General features: G+C 36.2%; 1 long non-coding RNA gene across 4 annotated transcripts in view; it reads left to right on the top strand.

The window, feature by feature from the left end:
• LOC116632254 overlaps positions 1–26,076 on the top strand; it is a 430,473-nt gene that overhangs the window by 11,711 nt on the left and 392,686 nt on the right. For all 4 annotated transcript variants that reach the window (XR_004299378.1, XR_004299376.1, XR_004299377.1 and 1 more), the window contains one exon: positions 3,367–3,428. This is a non-coding gene — a long non-coding RNA (uncharacterized LOC116632254). The remainder of the gene's footprint in view (positions 1–3,366; positions 3,429–26,076) is intronic.

Below are 26,076 nucleotides of genomic sequence, written 5' to 3'. Positions count from 1 at the left end.
TGTGACACAAAAGTTGAAGGTTTACTGGAAAGTACAAACGTAGCTGCAAGTTGTACTAGGAATTAAAACTTCTTTCCATAATTACAAGAAAAAACGTGAAATTTTAGATGAAGCCCACAATTCAGGGCATGGTTAAAATGACAAATTTTGGTTACTTGGAAATATTTGGGCTGTCCCTAACATTGTCTCTAATAGGCTAAGTCACACTTAAATAATTCACAAGACTCATAAAAAATAGTTTGGAAGAAGCTTTTGTATGGCTTGTATTGAGTGTTAATGACAAATAGTATAATAATTACACTGTACATAAAGACTTCACAAATGTAATTCTAAAGTTGACCTAAGAGTATACGTTCAGTTTTGTTGTACTTATTTCTAGAAGTGAGTGTTCTGATTCTTTAGGAATATAGTATTTAACAGACCAGATAAATAACAAAATTATCAAGTGCATGCAGTACATAATCATTCTTTAAGAGACTAATGGAGTTATCTAAAAAAATGCGGTGACCAAGTTTACTTAGGTGCCAGAGCAATATAATGAAGATGACAGAATATCACACAGAAATAGCAGTTTGAAACCATAATATATTCCTTTTTAAAAAATAGAATATACTTTAACTTTCTGAACCATGTTCTACATGTAATAATTCAGAATGAAAATCAGATTTGGGTTTTAATTATGTTTTAAAAATATTAGATTTTTTGGTTGGCTGGATCATTTCTGGTAATTTTTTAAACCACAAACAGTTCATAATTTTAAACAGCAATTAAGTCAGTCTAAAAGAGTATGATACTTATAAATTTGTGGCTTATCCATATCATCATTGATCTGATAATTATTTTAGATGCAGTGGTCATTAAAAAAGTCAGATCTTATTATTTTCCTACTATACAACTGTGTGTTAAGCATGTAGATTGAAAATTATTTACGAGATCATCAGAAAAAAACAATTACCTCATAATATTAGTAATTTATATTGGTAGGAGCCTTTCTCTTCTTAAGCACCAATTGTACCCCCCGCAGCCCAGAAAATTGATTTTATGGCTAATAATTTATAGCATTCTTGATCAGTGTGTGCTGTGTGTCTTTTACATTCATTAGCCCATGTTGCTTGTGAATATGGAATTTGGTTGTTAAAATGGTTTCATATGTTTACTATGTATAGTCTTTAGCTTTGAGCTCCTTACTTGCTTAAATAAATGTTTTCAATTTGTATAATACAACAATTTGTAGAGAAATGCTGTGAAGCGTAGTTAAAAGAATGAGTCCTTGAAATAGAATCACTTTTTAAAAATATATCCTGACATGTGGTCTTATTTTTCCATGTTTTGTATTAATTAAAATCCTATTCTGAAAAAAATATTTTTGCCTAAACTTTTGAATTCACAAAATAAAAATACCAAATATATAAATGTACTAATTTTGGAAATCAGTGACGTAAAAACATGCTTTAGTACTGTCTTGGTTGTTTATTCCAAAGATTTTTCTCCAAAGAAACTCTTTGTAAGGTAATGAGAAAATGTTGCCACTTTTAATTATTAAATATTCTGTGCAATACATGTTTTTAAAAATGTATTATAAATAAAACTAATTTCATATTCTCTCTAATCATATTCTTGTCACATGCACACATAAAAAATGTTAGCGCATGAAACGTTTGAAAAGAGCATGTACCATTTCACATTTTTATTTGATTTATTAAAAAAACATTTTATTCAGAATAGATTATGACAGAATTAGATAAAAAAGAGAGGAAATGATATTTGTGTGTTTATTTTAATAGTTTAATATCATATATGTAATTAATTCTTCATCTTTCAGATATTGGAGTTAGTAATGAAAAAGACCAACATTCAAAATATAAAGTCTTTCCTATAAAACTCTTTTTTTAAATGTAAAAAATTGTCAAATGGTAACAGCTCTACTTTCTACACCAGGCAAACCTACTGTTGAGTTAGTTGGCTCTGATTCCAATGGTCTCATCAGCTTTCTGAATGTAGGTTCCTCAGCAGTGCCTCTTCCAAGATAACAAAATCAACTTTTAAAGATTAAAAAATATATTTTGGCAATTGAAACTCACCAGTGCCTTTCTGCTTCTCCAGGAAGTTGTACCCTTCAGCACCTGCTGAGGGCTTTGTTGTCCAAACCCTGACAGGTAAAAAAATTCCTGTAGAATAAAGCCAGACCAGCTGGCTTTGAAGAGAAACCCCCCAGTTTGGGCTGCGTTTGTCTCTTCTCCTTTTCTATGAAGACCCAGGCTTTCCCCCCTTGATCGTCAAGCCGTAAGATGCGTGATCCCTGTGCACAAGTGTCTGGCAGGCCGAGGTGCACCTGTTCCTGTCACTCTGGGGTAAATTTAGCTGTAAAGGTATCACTGACAACCAGACCTTTGTCAGTGCTGGCAAAAGAACACAGAATTGCTTCCCTCCCCTCCCCCTGCCAAGCCCCTATGCAGTTAGTTCAAATGGAAAATATCAAATTGGAAGCCTATCCAAAAATCATTCCTAAAAAATGAGATTGCTTTCATATGGTAAAAAAGTAAGTTTCCTCATTTCACGCAGACTTTAAAATTACATTTCCAAGAATAATCTTGGAACAAGACAAGTTTTTGTTCAATTAATTGTGGCTGGAAACTTTTTAATGGAAACATAGCACACACTTACTTCATTTCAGATTATTAAATTGTGTTCAGCGTTAAAGTTAGTTGCCATTCTTTGCTGTAGCTTGTTTGTTCTTTTCAATCCAGAGAAATATTAGAAGGTTAAAACTTATCACATAGGAGGGATTAATCATGCTACCAAAATTAGACAGCATGTAGTTCTGAGAGACTGAATGTCAAAATTGTGTGCTCATAGCCCTTAAACTATTGAGAATCTAGTACCCACTACTATATTTAAAATGATAGTTCATGTCTGTGGAAACCCTGGATGTTTAGGAGCTGGTAAAGCTGGGGTTCTCTTACTCTTTGATTAAGGTAAGGACATTTATCATTTATGTGAATTTTTTTGATTAATTTCTTTGTTGACAGTTTGAGAACAATTCCTTTTGAAGGAAAATAGAGGGGCAGGCAGTGTTCATTGATTTGTCTGACATAAATATAGTAGTTAAGATATATAAAGTAGCCCAAGGAGTAATGTGCTTAGACAAAGTATTCTGAGCTTCCGCTTTAATAATTATGATTTTTAAAGTGATATTACCAAGAGTTGTGCAAAGTACCTGTTCTACCATATTATTGATGTTTACAAGGTTTGGGTATGATAAAAAGAAATCTGGGTCAAAATAAAAAACTGCTTTGTAAAATAAACAAAGTTCCTATTTACTTACTATGTATAAACAGCCACTCACCAAGCCTCATTTCTCCGCAGGGCACCACTTTCAGATAAAAACATAGACCTGAATGGCATCATCCAGTATCCAAGGAAACCATGTAAGTACCTCTCTCACTGTGTACTTCTCTTATTCAGAGTTTAAAAGCTAGCTGAGTACTGAATAAGTGAGTGTTTTTATTTAATAATTATACGGGAGGTACTTTTTAGGAGCTTGCTAAAAAGAAACAGGTTCTTGATTGTTATGTGCGTCATAACAAAACCCTTATGTTTTCATCATATTTCATAAAATTATGTGTTTAGTCCCAACCTCTCCATCAATTCTCATTCTTAGGTACAAAACAGCTACTCAAAGTCGTAATGAATTGAGAGTTTCAAACTTTTCCAAGACCCATTAGTGTCTGAGAAACAATGTTTCAGAGGCCTTATGCCAGGAGTAGTGACCTAATTGTAATAAAAACTTTTTCAATTTTAAAAATCAAGAAAAAATTGATTAGAAAATAATATTTTATTGGTAAACATTTATGGCAGTTTATTTGGTTTTAGACTTCCTTGGGGAGTGAGCAAGTGAGCAAAAAGTTGAAGTTATGGATGCAAAGAATCTTGAAAGCAAGTGTAATTTTTAAGATGTGAAAGTCTATTTGCAGAAAGGCTTGGAAAGTTGGCATATTGTGTTCTTTCTTTTTTTCCCCCAAACTCATTAGTTTGTAGCTAATTTCTATAGCTAATTTTAAGGTTCTAATTAATTTTCTGTTCCATGGAATCTATTGAATCTACTGTAGAAATTGTTTCCAAACAGCACACTATTCTGGACAAAGATCCACTTCACAAATATTTGGACTCTTGTATTAGGTATTTCTTTACTTGGACTTTATTATTTTTTTCTCATTTGCACTCTCTACTTTTAAAGTCAAATTATTTTCGATACTAAATAATTATTCATTATTGTTTACTTTTTCATGAAAATTCTTAAAACTCTCTATACTCATATAATTATAGATTGCTTTTTTTTTTTACCATCTGGATCAGCTATATGGTTTATCTAGTCTTTTAAATACAGACTTACTACTGTTCATCAAGGTTTTCAGGAGTTGCATTTAAATGCATCTAGTTTAGCCCTGTTTAGAAGTTTTTCATACTATTTTCATTTACTTTGTTACTCTTGTATTTCTGTCTTTCCATTGTAGCATGGTTCCTTGCTAAGCATAAATGGTAGAGATGATCTCACTCAGTTTCTCTGCTGAATTAGACAGACCCTTCCTATTCAGTATCTCACTTCAGGAGCATTTCACTTTCCCACATGACAGTGTGGTATTATTTATGCCTTTCCATGTTTTTGTCTTTTTACATATGTTACAAAATGCATCTTTCTGAATTGAGAGATGAGAAGTTGTGTTAGACTAAGGAATTTGTTGGTACTTTGGAAGGGTGTAAGAGCCTCCTGTCCTGGTAGGAGGACCTGAATAGGAAGTGAGTTTTCTTACGTTACTTAACAAACTTCACAAGTGTGGAGTTTGAGACCTGAAGTACTCCCCTCTAAATAGGAATTCCTTGCCACAAAATAAAGGTTGGGCCATTGCTGGGTAAACTTGAAAGCAGCAGGGTTAGAATAGATCTTTATAAAGAAAAATGTGAATCAAAGGGGAAGAAGACTGGCTAATGCCATAATTCCCTATCTTGAGCAGGTGGAATCTTTTGAAATTCCATTCTCCTTGTGGTGAGAGGAAAAAGAAAATCTACACTGCAATACTTGTGGCACAGTTTTAAATATTTACATGAGAATATAGATTTTCCAGAAAAGCGATTTAAATTTTATCGGTTTAATTCTGCCTCCTATACTAAAGGAAAAATGACTTTGGAGAAATAAATTGATATATGCACATCCATTCATCAGTAGTGATCTCTCTAACAAAGACCATCATTACTCAATCAAACTTTCTGACATGATGGACATTGTTCTATATCTGCATTGTCCAGTATGGTAACCAGTAGCCACATGTGGCTGGTGAGTATTTGAAATGTGGCTAGTTCGATGGAGAAACTGAATTTTGAATGTAATTTAAATTTAATTGATTTAAATTTACATAGGCCACATGTGACTAGTGGCTACTATATGGGTATTTTGCTTTTATCGGAAATTAAAGTCTTATACAAAGAATTTCTAATCATTTGGTATTCTATAATACATTATCATTTTTTATATTTTCTTTAATATTTGAGTTATAATTGCAGTGGAATTTCTTTATAACACTTTCTTAGAGATGAATGTTTTTAATACTGTTGATGGGAAGACATTATAACTTTGTTTTATAAGCCTGGGGTAGCAACTTTTAAAATGGGCATTATAAGCAAGACTGCATCTAAAAAGAAAAACAGTCTAATGAAAGTTGTAACAATGATGATAAATATTTCGAAAAGTTCAGTTACAATTTCTGTAATGCATCTTGCAGTGCAAAATGTAACCAACCTACAAAAATGCTCACTAGCCTTGAGTCCCCAAAGCTGATTTTGCTTCCAAAGCACACATCAGATTTTAAATCATATTTTAAAGCTCTGCTCCCATGGCCTTTTTAGGCATTTAGTGAAAATAAACATTAGGATGCATCATGATATTTTAAGAATATTACTAGTCAGTAATATTATAGACAGAATTATTAGTTAAAATATACTGAGAATTTAAAATTTATGTTGATTTTTTTTTAAAGTCAGCGAATCAGCTCATTTCTTGAGTAAGAAATGTAGGCTATAGATTATTTATAAGATACTGAACTAGAGACCATGAGGAAGTTTTTAAAATGGAAGATGTAACATTCATCTTTTTAGGAACTCCATTTATTGGCTTTGAACATATCCTTTTGAATGGGTAGGATTCAGATAAGAGGAGACTTCTTTTGGCAGAACCATGGACAAGCTACTCACAGTGTCCTTCCTACTGCAAAAACAACTAGATTCTAGATGGAACGTATTTCTAATGAATTATTTGAGTGGGAAAAAAATTTTTGGACATTTTCCTGACCTCAAAACCAAAAAATTAAAATGTGTGTTGAAAGGTGGAGTTGCGACAAGGAGCAAACAGGAACATTTCGTAGGGATGGCAAGATTGAACTGGATGAGTTTGTATTGCAGGGATGCTGTTGGAAGGATAGCAGTCATATGCTCTGTTAAAATTCTCATAAACCTAACCTTATTGAGAGAACAGGAAGACATAACAACCACATCTGTAGACCCAGGTTTTTGGTCTCCTTTGATGTCTTTTGGTGTCTTCAATTAGGTAGTCAACCACTTCCATACTGCCAGGTCTATTTTCAGAAAGAAGGTCTATCCTTGCTAAAAAGCCAGTGTTCTGTGTGGAGAAAATATGGTCTTCCATTAAGGGAATGCTACAAACCACAGTCCTCAATGTCCTTGTAAAATATCATTTCTGATATCTCCATGTCTGAGAAATAGTTTTCATCATGGCCAGTGACCTCTGAGTTCTGAATCACTGCCTCAATTTCTTATGTATTTATTGACATACTTCTAATTTACCTATCTAAATTTTTATTATGAGAATTTGAAATATACTAAAAACTAGAGAGGATGGTATAATGAACTTTCATACACCTATTCCTACCTTCAACAACTATCATCTCATGGATAATTTTGTTTCAACATATTCCTATTTCCGCTTCCCACCCCCACCCCAAATTATTTGGAAGCCAATTCCAGACATGACATAATTTCATTCTTTAATATTTCAGCAGATATCTTTATAAGATTAGGACTTGTTTGGTTTTTTTTTTTAGGACTTATTTTTTAACTGAAAAAAATGAATCACACCAAAAAAATGAACCACATATAAAAGTCAGTATTTTCTTATTGTTATCAAATATGCACAATCAATATTCAGATTTTCTCAATTGTCTCTTAAATTTTTATAATTACTTTTTGCTGTTTGAAACAGAATACAAGTAAGACCCGTACATTGCAATTGGTTATTTCTCTTCTCTTTTACTCTGTAGGTTTCCCTTCTATCTATTTTTCCTTGTTTGTTAAGGAAACTGGATTATTTGGGTGGTAGAGTTCTCCATGGTTTGTATTTGCTGATGCCTTCCTGTGGAGTTGTTTAATAAGCTCCTCTGCCCCATATCTTTTCTACTAATTGGTAATTAAGATTAGGAACTTGACCAAATGCATTTGGAGGAGGCTGAGCAAGACTACTGGTTCTCTCTCTTTTTGTGATGTTAGCAGATATTGATCATTGTTTAGATCTACTTATTCCTTAGAGTTAAGGAATACCCAGCCTTGGGAAGTTTCCTCAGACATTTGCCCTGATCAGTACTCTGCTACATTCTCAAGTGGGACCCTGCAGGTCTTAGGAGATCTTTCTCTATATAGTAGCTCTCTGCCAGGTGCTCCGTCCTGGGAACCATAGCCACCTTATCCTCCTGTACTTTCAGACCTGCTTCGTCAACTCAGGGAATTTGCCACTCTTGAGTTACCGTCCCTGTGCCTCTGCTAAGAAACCCTCAAGACTGTAAGCAGGGCAAGCAGATTTATCTCCTTGGCTTCTCATTTCTTAGGGATCTTGTTGTTGCCTGATGTCCATGTCTTAAAAAACCCATTTTTTATATTTTTTGTCATTGTTGCTATTGTTGTTGTTTTAGGAAGGAGGGTACACATAGCCCCTCTTAGTCCATTTTGGCTAGAATAGAAAGTCTCCTCAGTTGTTTCCAAAAAAAGGTCAGCTGTAGCTTATTAATCCAAACACCATCTTAATACGAAACTCAATATTTAAAGCAAACTGAAAAAGGTATGTGTGTGTGTGTGTGTGTTTCCTTTGGAATACTGTAGACTTAAATCCATGAGTGCAACTTTCAGGACCTCTTTTTTATAATTTTTTAAATTATTGATTGATTGATGTATAATTAGCATTAGTTTCAAGAGTACAGTATAATGATTCAGCGGTCTTATACATCATTCAGTGCTCATCAGGATAAGTGTACTCCTAATAACCTTTATTTATTTCACCCACCCTCCACCTACCTCCCCTCTGGAAGCCACCAGTTTGTTCTCTGTATTTGAGTCTGTTTTTTTTTGTCTTTTTTTCCCTTTGTTTTGTTTCTTAAATTCCACGTACAAGTGAAATTATCTGGTATTTGTCTTTGTCTGACTTGTTTTACTTAGCATTATGCCCTCTTGATCCATCCATGTTGTTGCAAATGGCAAGATCTCATTCTTTTTCATGGCTGAACAATATTCCATTGTATGTATATACCACATCTTCTTTATCCATTCATCTATCAATGGACATAATTTGGGTTGCTTTCCTAATTGGGCTATTGTAAATAATGCTGCAATAAACATAAGGGTGCATATTATCTTTTTGATTAGTGTTTTCATTTTCTGTGGGTAGATACCCGGTAGTGGAATTACTGCATCATATGGTAATTCTATTTTTAATTTTTTGAGGTACCTCCATACTGTTTTCCACAGTGGCTGCACAACTTGCACTCCTAACAACAGTGCAAAAGGGTTCCTTTTTCTGTAAATCCTCACCAATACTTGTTGTTACTTGTGTTTTTGATTTTTGCCATTCTGACAGGTATGAGGAGATACCTCATTGTGGTTTTGATTTGCATTTCTCTGATGATAAGTGATGCTGAGCACCTTTTCGTGTGTCTTTTGGTCATTTATATGTCTTCTTTGAAAAAATGTCTATGCAGGTCCTCTGCCCATTTTTAAATTGGATTATTTGGGGATTTTTTTTGTGTTGCATTGTAGGAGTTCTTTGTAGATTTTGAATATTAACCCCTTATCAGATATATCATTTGTAAATATCTTCTCTGATTCAGTAGGTCATCTTGTTGTTTTGTTGGTGGTTTCCTTTGTGTGCAAAGCAACTTTCAGGACCTCTTGCTGACATTTTCCCTCCCAGCTAATTATGTTTTTCCCACAAGATGAGTCTTATTTTATATTTTATTTAGAGGCAATTTTGTGGTTCATTCATCATTCCTTCAATGAACATTTTTGAGTACCTACTGGGTATTGTATAAAGTATTGGAGATACAGTATTGAATCAAACACTATTTATCCCCTTAAAAATCTTGCAATTTATTTTCCCACTGAAACTTGTACATGAATGCTCATAACATCTCTATTAGTAATAGCCCTAAACTGGAAATACCAAATGTCCATTAATGGTTAAACAGACTATGATATATCCATGGTATGGAATACTACTCAGCAGTAAAGAAGAATGAACAATTGATAGGGCAACAAGTTGGCTAAACCTCAAGGAAATTATGCTGAGTGAAAAAATTATATCTTAAAAAGTTACATTATTGCTCATTTCCAATTATACAACATTCATAAAATAATGTAATTATAGAGTTGGAGGACAGATTAGTAGTTGCCAGGGGTGAGAGGGCAAGGGAGAGAGTAGGTGTAGACATAGAAGGGTAGCACTAGGGAGTCTTGTAATGGTACAGTTAAATGTCTTGATTGTGGTAGTGGTTTCTCAAAGCTACACATGTGATAAAGTTGTATATGGCTATACACACATACACACACAAACACAAATAAATACATGTATACAGCTGAAATATGAATAAACTATGCATTATATCAATATCACTTACCTGGTTTTGATATTGTAATTATGCAAGATCTTAACAGTGGGGCTGGGGCTAGGGGCTAGGGAATGGGTACACAGATAGTACATTTCCTTGCACTTTCTTGTGAATTTTTAAGTATTTCAAAATTTTTTTTTCTGAAAAATCTTGCAATTTCATGAAGGATACAGGGAACCAAATAGTCAATTACAACACACTATAATAATACTCAGTTAAGGGGTGGTAATACAGAGTATATATATATATATATAGAGAGAGAGAGAGGGATGCCTTGCTCCTATTCCCAAGTCAAGAGACAATGTCTCTACTACTCCCTTGTTTCCTAAATGGTCCCAGTCAGGTCCCCTGCCTCTGTTTGAGGGGCGTGTGTTAGCAGTAATGGAATTGTGGCATGCTCATAATTGACCCTCCCTGACCTCCAGTACCCATGGTGATATGCCCTGCTCACTGGGGCCTCGGTAAAGTACCAACCATACAAGGCAAACATTTTATGAAAATGAGTATGGATAAAGTAACAGGAGTCTCGTGTTCCCACAACACGTTCAACTGTAAGTTCAAAGACTCATTCCAGATTTAATTACCAATGATTTTGGATTGCGCATAGCTTTGGTTCTTCTCAAGCCCTATCCTGCCATCAGCACCTTAGCCAAAGCTTTACTCTGACCATTGAGAAATAGCCTTTGTATGTGAAGATGAACACATAACTGCAGTGGGCATTATGCATGCATTGTCACTTGTTATTATAACTTACTTTAATTCAGTGACAGATTGTCACATATTTTGAGTTTTCTTAAGTTATAAAAGTTTTTTTTCCCTTGGAACTAAGTAGAAAATACATTATTTCTGATATGTTAGGGGACATATTTTAGTTTTGTTGGTCTTTAGTAAGAAGCACTACGAAAGTGACTCAATATGAATTAATGCTCTTGTCACATTGTGACAACTCAGTTGTCTTAGAATTTTTACCAGGCTGTGTCTAAGTTGCACAAAACCACGAAGAGGCAGGTTTAGCACATGTAAGCTGGAAATGTTTTTATTTTATTTGTTGTTGTTGTTGAAGAAATTCACCCCTCCTCTCGGTGTCAGGAAGGCCTCTTTGGGGTTGCCCTTGGACTAAGGAGGGGATCTGAGTCTGGATCTATGTGTGTTATTGGAACATTCCCTGGGTAGAAGTTGTTCGTAGAGTTTTTCATCTATCTGAGTCTCCCTGAATTAGAATCTCAAGGTGTGTGTGTATAGGCAGCTCTGATTTGCATCATTTACCTTTATCAACATAGTAGCCAGTTTGAAATTACCTACATCTACTTTGTGAAATTCACACTTAGTTCTTTTGAACTCATCCTTTTTTAAAAAGTTGATGCAGTGGCAGAGTCTTGGTCCATTTTTTTTTTAATTTTGCTGAGATAGAAATAATATATTTTATTTATTTATTTTTAAAAGATTTTATTTATTTGACACAGAGAGAGAGAGAGCGCACAAGCAGGGGGAGGGGCAGAGGCAGAGGGAACACTTGATCTTAGCCAAAAGGCCGAGAAGCGATGAGAGGCAGAGGGAAAAGCAGGCTCCCCGCAGAGCAGGGAGCCCAATGCGGGGCTCGATCCCAGGACCCTGGGGTCATGACATGAGCCAAAGGCAGATGCTTACCTGACTGAGCCACCCAGGTGTCCCCAGATAATATATTTTAGATTGAACGGGTCATTTATTATTGATCAGATCCTGAGACTTTTCTTCATTTTTTGTTGTTGTTGTTGTTGTTGTGGCCAAATGTGTACTACTTTTCATTTTAACATTTTATTAATTTTTATTTTCTGAAATAAAAACTTTTTATTTGTGTGCTGAATCCTTTAGCACTTTTAAGAAAACATACAAGTCCATGTCAATAGTACAGTTGATTTAGAATAGTTCTTGCCTTCTGGTAATTTGTGACTGTGTGGTCCTGATTTTGTTGTATGACCATGATCTTTTCTCTATCCTGTCCTGTCTGTAGATCTGAGAAAGTTCATACTTATTTCTTTTTTTTTTCAAAGATTTTATTTATTTATTTGACAGGGAGACACACAGCAAGAGAGGGAACACAAGCAGGGGGAGTGGGAGAGGGAGAAGAAGGCTTCCTGCAGAGTAGGGAGCCCGATAGGGGCTCAATCCCAGGACCCTGGGATCCTGATCTGAGCCGAAAGGCAGAAGCTTAACGACTGAGCCACCCAGGTGCCCCCTTGTTTTATTCATTTATTTAAAATGCATTTATTATAAGGGCTCTAAAGGTTACATAACATTCCACATATTCTATACTTTTCCTACAACCTTAAGATTGTACTGTGTTAGTCTAAATCTGTAACACTATTAAATAATATTATAAGCATTTCTTGGAGAGGAATAGGGATTAACAGGAAGCAGTGGATTTTTCATAAATTTGGCAAGCGTTTTTTTTTTTTTTTTTAAGTAGCTTAAATATCCTTGAAGCATTAATTTTAGAATAGGAGTTGTGTAGGAACCAATATTATTCCTCTACTTTATAAAGAAAGAGACACTGCCATCATCTTCCTTCCTTGCCCTGCATCTGCATGAACAAAGTTGAATTGAATGGACTGGTGCTTCCACCTGCAGCCAAGCCCATCGGTCCCTGGACCAAATCCAACAACAATAGGAAGCATATGTAGAGCCTTTGACTTTTTCTTCCTCAGTGGGCACATCTAGTAGCTCAGCTACAGCTGCTGGGCTCCATATTACTGTTAATTCTCAACTGGAATCTGTATGGTCCACTAGATCTGGGAGGCCATGACCCTGAGCCTGGTCCCAGGGGCCTGTGTGGCCCCTAGTCACAGATATTATATCCTTTTGTCTCTTTATGGGACTAGGCTTCTGCCAGGTCTCCTTGGATCTTTGAGTGTTGTCTCTATGTCCTCACTCTGTGCTGTGGTGTCTCGCAGCATATGATCAGCTCTGGTAATGACCACCACTGCCTGATTTCTAGGTATTCAGATAGTTGCTTTTTTCTCTGATATGATACCATATTTCTTACAGCTGCACATATGACTTAAGCACTCATTGTGCCCTTTGCATGTTGTGCCTGTCTACCTCACTGACTCTTGGTTGACGCCATGGATGGGGTCACCTCTGTTTTTATGATCTCAAATGTGAGTACTGGTCGGCTATTGCTAAACATGCATCGTGCTTCACACCTGTAACAAGGAGAAGGGTCACCGATGTGATGAGTCTCCCCACTGATTACATCCTAGTAAGGGGTTCATTCACTTTCTTTTCTTTCTTTTTTTTTTTTTTAAAGATTTTATTTACTTATTTATTTGAGAGATAGAGAAAGTGAGAGACAGAGCAGGAGCAGAGCTGGGGAGGGGCAGAAGGAGAGGGAGCAGGAGCAGACCCCCCCGAGCAGGGAGCTCAATGCAGGGCAGGCCGATCCCAGGACCCCCAGACCATGACCTGAGCCTAAGGCAGACCTTAACCGACTGAGCCACCCCAGGCGCCCCTCATTCACTTTTTTATATGCTATTTAGCTCTTAGTTCCAAAAAGCTTTTTTTGTACCTTACAATAAGACCGTTAAAGTAAGGGGCAGAACCAAGGCAAGTAATAGAGGGGATGGGGTAAAACTGAACCAGAAAACCAAGGCCCTCCCTAAGAAGCCTGCAGTGGAGTAAACTGAACTTTAGGCCCAGGTGTTCTGCCAATCAGAGAAAAAGGAAGGCATAAAAACTGATGTCACTTCCCGTTAGATCAGAGTGGCACAAAGATTCAGTTCATCTAGAGAGAAGCTCTTGGTTTCCTAGCTGCGTATTTTTGGGAGGGATTGAGTGACTCATTATAGCAACATTTTTCTATCAGATAATCATATTAAAATACCAGTGCATGTTGCTGAATGTTATCCTTTCTTTCTAGCATGAGATACTTCAAAAAATTATTTTTCAAAATGACTTTAGACTAGTACTGCCCAATTATTTTCTAGTATCCAGAGTAAAAAGTAAAAAGATACATGTGAAAATAGTAACCAGAGTAAAAAGTAAAAAGATACATGTGAAAATAGTAACATCTATTTCCACTGAGTATATCCAAAAAAATATTATCTCAATAGGTAATCAATATAAAATTTTTTTCTATATTGATTACATTCTTTTTTTTTCTTTTTAAACTAAGTCTTTGAAGTCCAGTTTGTATTTTATGCTTATAATACAACTCAGTTTGGATAAGTCACATTTTGGGGTTCCTGGGTGGCTCAGTTGGTTAAGCGACTGCCTTTGGCTCAGGTCATGATCCCAGAGTCCCGGGGAGCCTGCTTCTCCCTCTGGCCCTCTCCCCTCTCATGCTGTTTCTCTCTCTCTCTCTCTCTCTCTAATAAATAAATAAATAAATAAAACCTTAAAAAAAAAAAAGAATGGATAAGTCACATTTTGAGCGCTCAATAGCCACATGTGGGTGGGGTGGCAGTGGGAGGGGCAACTCTTGTTTGTTGTAATATCCTGGTGATACTTTCAGTATTGAGATTTCTCAGCTGCAGTTACCACCAGGGATCTTGAAAGGAAAATTCGTCAGTGTTTTTTGTACTGGGTGGTCATTAATCCAGAAGTTACCATTTTATGTCACCGAAACTAATTTGATGAGAAGAAAAAATAACTTCAGTCATTATCAAGAAAGTGAGCAACTTACTCTGAAAACTTTTGGATGCTTACTTTCAATTCTTTCATTACTAGTAAATGCACTATTTATGTTATCTTGGACATTTTCTTGATCTCTTTTTACGCCATCTCTTTTTTACACACTTCCCATGATTTCGCCAGCTTTTTCTCCTAGGGTTCCAATGGGAATTAGTTTGTAATTTTTCAGAGATACTCATGACTTTCTGCTTGACATACAGTTACTGTATGTAACAATTTCTTTGTTATCCGCTTGTTGAAAACAGATTTGTTGGCTGTCCTCCTCCCCATTAGTGCCTTGTATGGAGTAAAGTGTAGCCAATAATGCTTATTGAATGAACACACACATATATGTCTTTTCCTCTCATCTGGAAAGCAGGTGCATGCATGCTTTTGACTCCTTTGGTATATTTGTAGTTACTAGCCTAGCGCAGGGTATGCGGTTGATGCTTAATAAATCCTTGCTGACTGGGTCCATGACTTATAGTTGACTTTCCTCGTCTTGGGTCAAATCTGTATCTATCAAACTGTTAAATTACATCCTTGGAAAGAACATCGCTGTTTTCATTTGGAGGCAGAAATACAAACACTTCCACTACCTTTCCTTGTTGGTTCCTAACTGACTCTGAGAAAAGGAGAGAATCAATGAAAAGAGCGCTACTACCTTTGGTTAAATACCAACAAAGTATAATATACAATTTTTGTCAGAAGAAAAAGTATGACTGTTATTACAGGTCCCAAACATTATGATGAAAGAACCTAGTTTGTGGATTTTGGAACCATTCATTCTTTCATTCAATAAACAATTACTAAACACCTGTTATGATTAACACATTGTGTTGGACACGGGATAAAAACGGTAAGTTTTGACCCTCAAGCTGCTTACATTTTAGTTGGAAAGTCAGATCATGCCAGAGACCTCTTGAAAACATCTGTAAGTTTAGAGAAAGCTAGCTACTAATGGGAAAAAGACTCAGCAAGCCTAATTTTCACTCTGTTTTTCCTCCATTGGTGTTGGTTAGTAAGTATTTTTAGAATAAATGTGTAGATAGTGGTTTGTTTTTAAAGAAGTTACATTATTTGGCATTTATTACATTTTATTTATTTTCTTGATTGATTAATTGCAGTTAAATTACCTTAGCATGCTAGAAGAGATTTTATAGATTTTGACATATGATTAAACAGCATAAAGCATAACTAATGTGGTTTTAGTGGCATGCTATGTATTAAAGCATAAAATTTAAACACACACTTCATCAGGAATTTTTGTAGTTGTAGTGAATTCAAAAGATTCAGATATTAGAACTCCACCTCCCTGTTAGGGAGGGGCAGGAATTTTATAATTGAGATTATTATAGAAGAGTGTCCTGACATAACTGATTGACTTTAGTGATGTGCCTTGAAAGTTCAAATTCAAGGTGTGCACTTATTTCAGTCAGCTTATTCTGAATGTTTAAATAAGAAATACTATTTCTGGGTATTCTGAATAACTCGTACATTTATTCCTAATAGTGAGCATTTGGACTAATGATGGATTACTAATGAGCATGTAAATGTACCACCTGATTACATTAATATATGATCTTCCATGACGAGGTCTGAAATGAACATTTCTAATATGTATTTCTTTTCCCCAAATGGCACTGTGGCATATACTGAGCAGGACTGAGACAAGGGTGTTTTTCTTAAGAGCCACTGATTTAGTCAATTATCAAAAATCACATTATAATAAATGCTGTTCTAAGAATTTTGATTAACCTTTAAATAAATGTTACTTTGGAAAAAAATCTGCCAAATGTGTTAATGATAAATTGTGAAGTGGTAGTAATTGCAAGTATGGCTTTATGGATAATATAGTTAATTGATACCACCCTCTCAAACATATATAGCACATCAGCTGTTATGAGGCTGGGTGATAGTAATGGTGTCTACAGCATTTTTGATGCATTGAGGATGACATGAGTAAAATGGAAACTTAGAGTGCTCACCAGGGTCATTCTTTCATGCACATCTGATGCCCATGGTCAAGTAAATTTTTAATGACACATAGTCACTACACACCTTTCAGCCTTCTGGAGAGGTAAGTGTACATTGATCTGTCCTAATTAGCCTTGCAGAGTACTTCAGACATCCCTGCATGAACACTATTATTTAATAAAATGGGAGCTGTTTTTTTCACAAGCTCAGCAGTTGTTTCTTGGATGGCTATATTGTTGTTGTTGTTGTTGTTTTTTAACTCAAGTCTCATGTTCATTCTTGTCTTTGTCTGACAATGTAGTATTAATGTAGCTGCATAGAAAAGTAAGCAAAATCAAGGAATGGGTCTGATTATGAAGGTCCATTGCTATTATAAGAAACCCATAGAGCATACATCCATTCCTTCCCTAATGTATAGGGTGCTGACTGCATAAAATTGCTTGGAAAGACATTAAGGATGTAGAGGCAATTCTGTTGAGGTGTGCAGTGGGATGCTTTTATGTTTGGAAATAAAGGTGGTTATGGAATATCTGATTTGCAAAATAAAAAGTAGCCAAAGCAATTTTTTAAAAGGTTATTTATTTATTTGAGAGAGAGTGAGAGAGAGCACAGAAGGAGAAGGGGAAGCAGACTCCCTGCTGTGCAGGGAGCCCGATGCAGGGCTGGAACCCAGGACCCTGGGATCATGACCTGAGCCAAAGGTAGATGCTTAACCAACTGAGCCACCCAGGCGCCCCGCCAAAGCAATTTTTAATTGCTCTAGATTGGAACACTTATGTAGGGACATCTACTTTTTCTTTTTTAAGAGTTTAGTTTTTATCTGAGTTTGGGGTCTATAATATCTTCAGTTTGTTCATAGATGGAGTAAATTAAGTGTTGTTTATTTAGCTAATAGGATTTGGAGGTAGGGGAATTTTTACTATGGATTCTTCTTCTATTTGCGAAGTTACTCAGTTACAAATGGGATACAGACCAGATGGTGTTAAATCCCATTCCAAGGATGAAGTCTGCAGCCAGAACTTCTTAGAAGCATGAATATCACTTGGTCATGTAGTTCACTGGTTACCGGATTTATTTGCTTTTAAGAAAATGAATAAGAAAAAAAAAAGAAAAGAAGTAAGAGTGGGTTCCTGTTGATCTGTAGGGCTGGCCATTGATGACAATGTCTGGAGTTGCCTTTGTGTTCATGGAAATCAGGCATCTCTTTCTGCTGTTTCATGGCCACCGAGTTGGCTCTCAGGCTCCACAAATGCCTCCTTTACCTGCTTGCTCATAACTGAAGTTGCATAATGAGAGACTAAAATTTTCAGATTTTGCAAATATCTCTAGAAATGGCAACGTTTTGTTTAAATCAGATCCATAGAACTCAGTATGAATGAGCTTACCAGCTCTTTCTGGATAACAGGATTTGAAAGTGGGGTGGGTAGAGAAATATGAGGACACTGGGTAATTAAGGAGTAAAAGGATCTGCCTTGTGGGCATGAAGGGGACAAGAGGGGTGAGATGAAAGGCTCTGAGTAGGGAGGCTTAGAACAGCAGAGTACCAGATGTACTTTCTTTACAATATAGGAAAACCTCTAAAAATGGCAGGCTTTCTAAATATAATTTTAAAACAGAATTTGTTTTCGATTTTATTTAGGTATGAAATTAGTAATTTCATTGTTAGATATTCTCCCTGAATTACCTTGTTCATTTATTCAGGAAGCATTTATTGAACAACTCCGATGGACTAAATAGTGTGTTGGAAAAAGACAGGATTCCCATCCATAATGTTTTATTAGTCTCTCTGCTTTTGGCTATAGGTAGTAGAAAACCCAACTCCAAATGGCTTTAGTACAGGGGAAATTGGTTGGTTCACACCACTGAAAGTCCAGGTGGAATTCAGGAACATTGTAATCCAGTAGTTTTGACTCAGTTTTCCTTCCATTCTTTTCCCTCTCTCTGTGGGTCAGGCTTCATCAGTGGCTAGTAGCAAGATGGCTATCAAGTGAAAGGGGCTATTTCAGAGGCTTTTTGGAGGGCTAGAAGAGCCTTCTCAGAAGCTTCAAAGAAACCTCTTCTTGGATTTTATTAGCACAAGAGACCAAGATTATATAGGCAATTAGAGGACTGGTGGATACAGATATGTATGGGTTCAGTGACAGCATTAGGGGGGTATCCCCTCTAGACTGGTAGAGATGGAGGATTCAGAGAAGAATTCCTTGAAGACATTCTACCCAAACTAAATCCAAGAGGATGAGAAGGAATGAGGAGCTGGGGAGGGCATGTAGGGAATTAGGGAAGTGGGTGCAAAGACAGAAGCAAGAAGGTACACTGCACAAAATCAGCTATCTTTACTCATTCTTCACGTCTCAGCTTCACCTTATCTTCCCACAAGGTTTAATGGAGCCTTGCATGGCCTCACACTTCCTTGTATTTATCCCATCTTAACATTCACCCACTTCATTGTTACTCATTCAACTGCCTGCTCTTCTTCCCTAGACTCTGTGAGGACAGGGTCCATGGTCTGTCTAATTGCCCCTCTGTTCCTGGCACCTAGCAAATCATCAACAGTTGATAAATATTCATTAAATGTATGAATGAATGAGGGATTTATTATTATTTTGTTAAATGACAGCTTTTAGACCTGTTCCTTCCTACATTGATCAAAATGATAATAACTTTCATGGTCCTGATTAGACTTCTTATAAATAGTCATAAAATGTAGGCAGTAAAACTGAGTCTTGAGGATTTTGAGGAGTTTTTGATTCTCATATGATCTAACCATCTTGAATAGAATTTTCTTGAGCATAAGTACGTGTTTTCATACACTATATAATCCCAAAGCAGGATGAGACCTTAAAAGTCATCAATACTCTTGTTTGTTGGATGGATGAGTGTTTGTTTATTGGAAGACAGAGTCTTTGCTCATTACATCCTTCAAAAGATTAACCTTATATGTATAAAACTCCAGCATAGGTGAGTTTCTGATGTTTCTTCTACTTTTATGATTTTTGAAATTTCTTTTTTTTTTAAAGATGATTTATTTATTTATTTATTTGAGAGAGAGAGAGAGAGCTGGGGAGGGACAGAGGGAGAGGGAGAAGCAGGCTCCCCGCTGAGCAGGGAGCCTGATGTTGGCTTGATCCCAGGATGCTGGGATTATGACCTGAGCCGAAGGCAGACCCTTAACTGACTGAGCCATCCAGGCACCCCGATTTTTGAATTTTATAATTAAATGATTAATACATGATTTTATTGAAATTACTCAGAAATTACCTTTCTGTTTGCTCTGTTATGTGTAATATATTAATCATAGACCCTGGGAATTGGGGAAAGATTTTGCTAGATTCCACTACAATACATTTTCCACTGAAGTTTTAAATTAAGCCTCATATTGAAATGAATTCATGAAAAGATGTTTCTGGATAGAGTTGTGTATGGTACCTGTTGCTCATTATCTTCAGTATTATAATTTGCAAATACAAAACATACCGAATATTGAAGTATGAAATGTTTAACTTGAAGAAAATGAATAGAAGAAAATATAACGATTTCTCCTGATGAAATCCAGTCCAAAATTCTGTTTGTGATATTAAGGATGTTTGTGGGGCAGCAGGGATGTATAGTGGGCTTCTAAAGACCTCTAAGGCAGATCTTGATGTTTTCCCCAGAGTATGCCCTAAGTCCATCTTACATTGTCTTTCTGAACACCTTTTAAGTTTATATACCCTTATGAGCTTAAAATCTCTTAATTTAATGTATTCCTTTGGATGTCATTTAGACAGAATGGTTTTATTAAGGCCTTATTTTTAAGCTTATTAGGTTTCTTCAAGTTAAAAAACTAAAACATGGAAATCATCGTTTCATTAATTATGAGTAATTTTTATACATTTTAAACCCTACCTGTTATACATTCAGGACACTTCCCAATGAAAAACTTTTTTGAGTAGTTTGTGGAGCATCACACAGATTTACACCTTAAGATTTCTGCTTCCTAGAAGAAATTATGGGGCAAGGTAGACATGACAGTAATAATAAAAATTGCAAAAATGCTACCACTTCACTTAAAATTTAGCATCTAGTATTGTCATTAAAGATTACACTTTCCTTTAGATAAAGAAATGTCATTTTTGTAATAAGTGTTTATTGTCATTAAGAATCAACTTTTTAAAGATAAGTTGTGATTATGCAGTTATATGTAAGAAATAGATCTTTCTAATTTTTGTTTCCCATGTAAGCATCTTGCATGATAGGGAGAAGGCACATTTCTCTCATTTAAGGGAACAAAGGGGAAGTGTTATTTGAGCCATTCCGATGTATGGTTGTTTGAGACGTCTGTGCTTTATGAGCTTGGGAAGGAGAAGGAAATAACCTTTATTGAGAAGCTTTTTGGAGGTTCTGCTGTTTGGAGTAGAATCGCAGGACTGGAAGAAATATTTAGAAAGTGTCTGGTCCATGCCTCTTCTTCTCAGGGAAGGAGGCTTGGGCTTGGCAAGGTGAAAGGACTTGCCCTGAGCCATGCATAATTAATGAGCCTGCAAAGGGATGGGGCTCGTGCTGGTGTCTTTTGCTCCTCACACTTATGGATGTGCTTCCCACAATGTGCCTCTCTCTTGGATTCTTTAGAAACTTAACCAGGTGTGAGAAGCAAAATCCTTTTTGCATGAATTCATTAAAAAAAATACTACCCTGGTTTTTAGTTTTACAGAGTGGAGATGTATTGACTTCAGAAAACTAAGGAGTTAGGCCCCTCAAATTCGAAATTAAATCTACTCATCATTTAAAAAAACAAACAAAACTTCTTTAGAAAACTTTTCCTAAGTTCACCAGAAGCCCAGGCTCCTCTGGGGAAGAAAGCAGGTTGAGGCTGTTCGGTGGGCTGTGCATTGTGCTGTTCGCTGAGAGCTCGGGAGATTGGCATTACTCCGCAGTCGTGTCACAGCCCGAAGTCATTTAATGCCTCCTCTTGCGAGGCCAGGATTCCACGCCCAAGTGCATTTAGTAGGTCAGTACAGTAATTTTAAATGTCTTTCTTTCAATCTTTTGCCATCTTCAATTATACCTTTCCACCCTACTATTTGTGTAATTTTCTTCTGTCTGAAGTCTCTTTACTGTTGTTCTCTATTGCACAGCATGACAAATTACCCATCAAACCATATCTTTTCAGCCCAGAAATGCGCAATAACACAGAGTCATGGCATTATCGCATGTTGTGCACTTTATTTCCTCACAGTTCATTCAAGTGTGTCACTTTATTTTCCTGGCTTCCTTTTGTCATCATGGAGATTAACCATTTTATCCTTCCTAAACTTTAGAAACAATTAGAATTTCATTATAGTGGAAGGAAGCTGAGAGTGAATGCTTGCTCAGTACTATAAGGAGTATACTTTTCATATTATCAGTGGTAAAATTAAAGTCATGAATCCTGAGTCCTTTTTGAAGGAGAGACTTTAGGGATTATTATACAGCTGAGTAACCCTGGCTCTGGACAAGAGAATTATTTGAGCCTGTGGCCACCAAACACATTAACGGTTAAGAAACCATTTAGTGTGACATTGAATACCTGATTCTTCTGTTCTCCTGAGAATTACAAAATTCCCTGGGGCCCATGCGTTCTGTACACAAAATCTTTTTTTTTTTTCCCCTCTTAACTTTGGTCAAATACCAATAGTGTACAGTGTGCAATGAGATACAATAGACATTGCAAGTATGTGTTAGAAAATCAATTGGAATTGATGCTCTAATCAGCAGGGCTGCAGCTGGTATGTAGACACATCACTGGAAATGGTGATTAAGATCGTATTCAGAAGCATTGAAAAAACCCCACAACACTTAGATCACTGTTCAGATAGATTTCTATTTTACTGGGGTAGTGATGACTTGGGTAGCCAGTGATACTTCTAGATTCTGCTAGATTAATTTATAAGATGTTTTAATAATCAATATATTTTATATGTTACATTTATAGTTTATTTTCAGTTACATATTTATAGGATATAGGATACTGGTTGTTGGTAAACAAAAATTTCAAAGTTCTTTTGCCACAGTCAACTTGCAGCCTGCCAGATACTAAATACAAGCTGCCCCAGAGAAAGGAAAGGGGTGTGGTGACAGTTTAGCTTTAGTCCCAAAATGCATTTAGTGAGGAGATTGAGAGCGCAAGGGGGGAGGGGGAAAGGGAGGGTGATGAAGGGAAAGACACAGAGACAGAGACTGAGAGACAGAAAGAGAAAGAGGGAGGGAGGGAGAGGATGACAATGAATGTGAAATACTCTGGAGGAGAAAAGCCAGTAAGAATCATGGGATGGCAAAGGAGGTTTTCAGAATTTAAAGAAATGGAACAATAGCTTTCTTACCCAGGCATTTCCTACCCATGAGCAAGTAATTAGCTAAAAATATTAGCTAAACAATTCTTCTGGGGAAACTTAAGGATGAAAAGAGGCTTGAACTAGAAAGGGTTGGTTGCTTTCATAAAATTCTTCATTTTCTAATCTAGATTCACTTTTCCTGTGAACACCTTTAGGTTGTATTGAAAATATAGTGATTGAAAGTTGAACCATATACATAATTTTTATAAATAGAGTGTTTTTATAAGTAGAGAATAAGCTGGGTGTTTAAAATAAATCTAGGAACAGAGGTCTTGCCTTTTTATCTCTATATTGTCTTTGACGTTTGGCAAAGGTCTAGTCTAGAAGTATCAAAGCCCAACTAGGTGATGGAAGAAGGGCACCAAAACTGTGGAATGTGAGTGTCTTTTAGAAATAGTGGCCATCAGAGAAAAGGCAAGCTATTGATATTATCCAGAGCTTGGGATTTCATGAAGGCAAACTGCTATTGAGAGAAAAAGGCTGGTACTTTAAGCACTTGATGGTAGTTTTTTTAAACTATAAAACACATCAAGCCTTCCCCTATATGATTTTAAGTAGCAGCCATTAAAAAAAAAGACAGGGAAAGTGAGGGGATTCTGGGGAATGAAAGAGGAAATAGCAACAAAAAATTAAAACTGCAGAGAACTTCCTAGTTTTCAGATTACCTTTAAATATATTTTTCCCTATGTTCGTCACAAACTGCCTGCAGATAAAATAGAACAGGAGATATTAAAGTGTTTTTAATAGATGGAGAAAACAAGACTCAATAGCAAAGGGACTTACCTGAAGCCACATAAGCTAGTGGATAAAGCAGTGCTTGAACTGAGGTCTCTAGAACTCTGCTGTCCAGTGTGGCAACCACTAGCCAGCCACATGGGGCTATTGAGCACTTGAAATGTGCTTAGTCCTATTTGAGATGTGCTGTGAGTATAAAATACATATCAGATTTCAAAAACTTACTACAACAAAAAAGGAATATTTTACATTTGTGGACATGTTGGGTTAAATATATTATTAAAATTAATCTGTTTTTACTTTTTAGTATGGCTGCTAGGAAATTGAAAATCACTTATGTAGCTTGTATTTGTAGCTTGCATTATATTTCTATTGCTATTCTAGGCACCTTCTCTGGTATTCTTCCAGAAAATAAAGGGAAGGAAAACGGGAGGGAGAACTGGCTATCACAGAGTTTGAAGGATTCATTCTTCAATGATAAAAATGTCTTAATTTTATTTATCATTTCAATTGAAATCAACTCAATTAAAAAAAACCCATTGAGTATCTACTATTTATAAGGGTGGTTGTACACATTATGTTCAGCATATTTTGAGGAGAAGGGCAAAAGATCCTGACAGAGGGAGAGAATGTCTTTTCTGGAATTCTCTGAGCAGATCCACGTGAGAGCAAGCATACAAAAGATTCATTACACTTTGTCATATCTGTTCTAAAGGAACCATAACTAGTGTAGATGTGAAGAACCTGAGATTGTTTTGGCTGGGTGAGTACGCTGGTCTCATATCCTCAAGGGCACTTTGGCAGGCACACGGAGGGGCGGATATGCGGTCTGTCCTACGGCACATCCAAGCGGACACCATACACGCAGAGGAGGACCTTGGCTGAGGACAAATGAGTGAAACATATTAAGGAAGAGCTATATGAAAAACACAGCTCAGAGTAGGAAAAAAGGAAATGTTGAAAAACTAATGAACCATAAGATCTCTATAATAGTCTCTTAATAGGTGCATTGTTGAATAACCCTGGTGTATGCTAGGTTAGTTTTAACTTGTTATATCTGATTTCATGAGCCATGGCAGTGCACACCTAGTTCTTGAGGAAAGGACTGAACCTACTGTTGTTACTTAGAACACACCCTAGTAATTACTGCTACAGATTCCAGTCTCAGAAAATATTAATATTTTTACAATAACAGCTTTCAAAACCTGGAGTGCAACAAAGGGAAATCGAGCGATGATTGCAATTTTTCAAGGTTTGTGCGGAAGGGGGAAAATACACTTGTGTGATATTTTTAATGAAATTCCACTTTTAAAATTCTAGATCTATTTGAAATCTGTCATTTTAAAATTAATAACTGTTTTCCTTTAACGCAGTCTGTGTAAAGAAACCCAATCCACTTTTGAACAGTTCCCTGCCTTCCCAGATACATGGAAATTCACTACTGTTGCTGACAAACAAAATGCCACAAGATTTGTCATACAAATCACATTATAAGAGGTTCCAAAAACTTGACAACGTTGACAGTTGTTTTCAGCAAATGGCTGCTTTACTCTGTACTGTCAATGTTGATGTCCTTGTGCACATGTAAAAGAGCAATGTGATTAAGGCAAGCTTGTCCACGCTATATCTGAGCCAAGTTTTCCGTCTCCGCGTGGCACTGAAAGATTGCTCAGCTGTTGCAGATAAGGCAGGAATAGCTAGCAGATTTCTGCCATTTAAAAAAAAAAACATTCTCTGGGCATGCATTTCTGTAGGAATTTACCAACATCTGCTGCTGACCTAAAGTTTTCTATAGAAGTGGCATATTTAATTTATACAAGTAATTCACAATGGTATTGGTCAAGCCTGATTTCCTTGGGAAATAATGAGTTGCGTCCACCAAGAAGAAATGGGTTGAAGTTTAATAACATGTATTTTCTCTAAATTGTCATTGGAGCTTCAGCCCTCATACTTTTTTGGCCCATCTTACATTTATTTTCTGCATGTTCTCTAAATTGTATTTCGGCAGAGAAACTTTTTAGAAGGAAGAATAAAGAGCTAAGAGGTTTTGGTGATTCCACAGAAGGCCTACATTTCACACTTATCTTTTTTTTATAGGCTCTCTGAAAATGTTTGATTTTTGGGAAGCTAATTTATTCTGGGAGAATTTTGTAGTTGAATTTTAGTGTGATTTAAAATTGTCGTATGTGCTATCCTCAAAAGAACAGATAGGATTTAGGTATTTCCCATTGTCAAGGTAACTTGATCACCTCTCATTACTTTGATTTTGGACATCATTTGTTTACCATTTCATTTGCCACTGCTCAGTTTTTAAATATGTTCTCGGTATGTTTACATTCTTTTAATTCAGTTTCTTTTGAAATATGAAGGCTCCTCAGGTAAAAATACAAAACCTAAGTTAGTCCTGACAATTCAGACCTGTCTCGTAA

Source organism: Phoca vitulina, unplaced genomic scaffold (genome assembly GCF_004348235.1).
Source record: "Phoca vitulina isolate PV1807 unplaced genomic scaffold, GSC_HSeal_1.0 scaffold6, whole genome shotgun sequence".
Taxonomy (NCBI): domain Eukaryota; kingdom Metazoa; phylum Chordata; class Mammalia; order Carnivora; family Phocidae; genus Phoca; species Phoca vitulina.
This window is presented reverse-complemented; position numbering and strand designations above follow the sequence as displayed.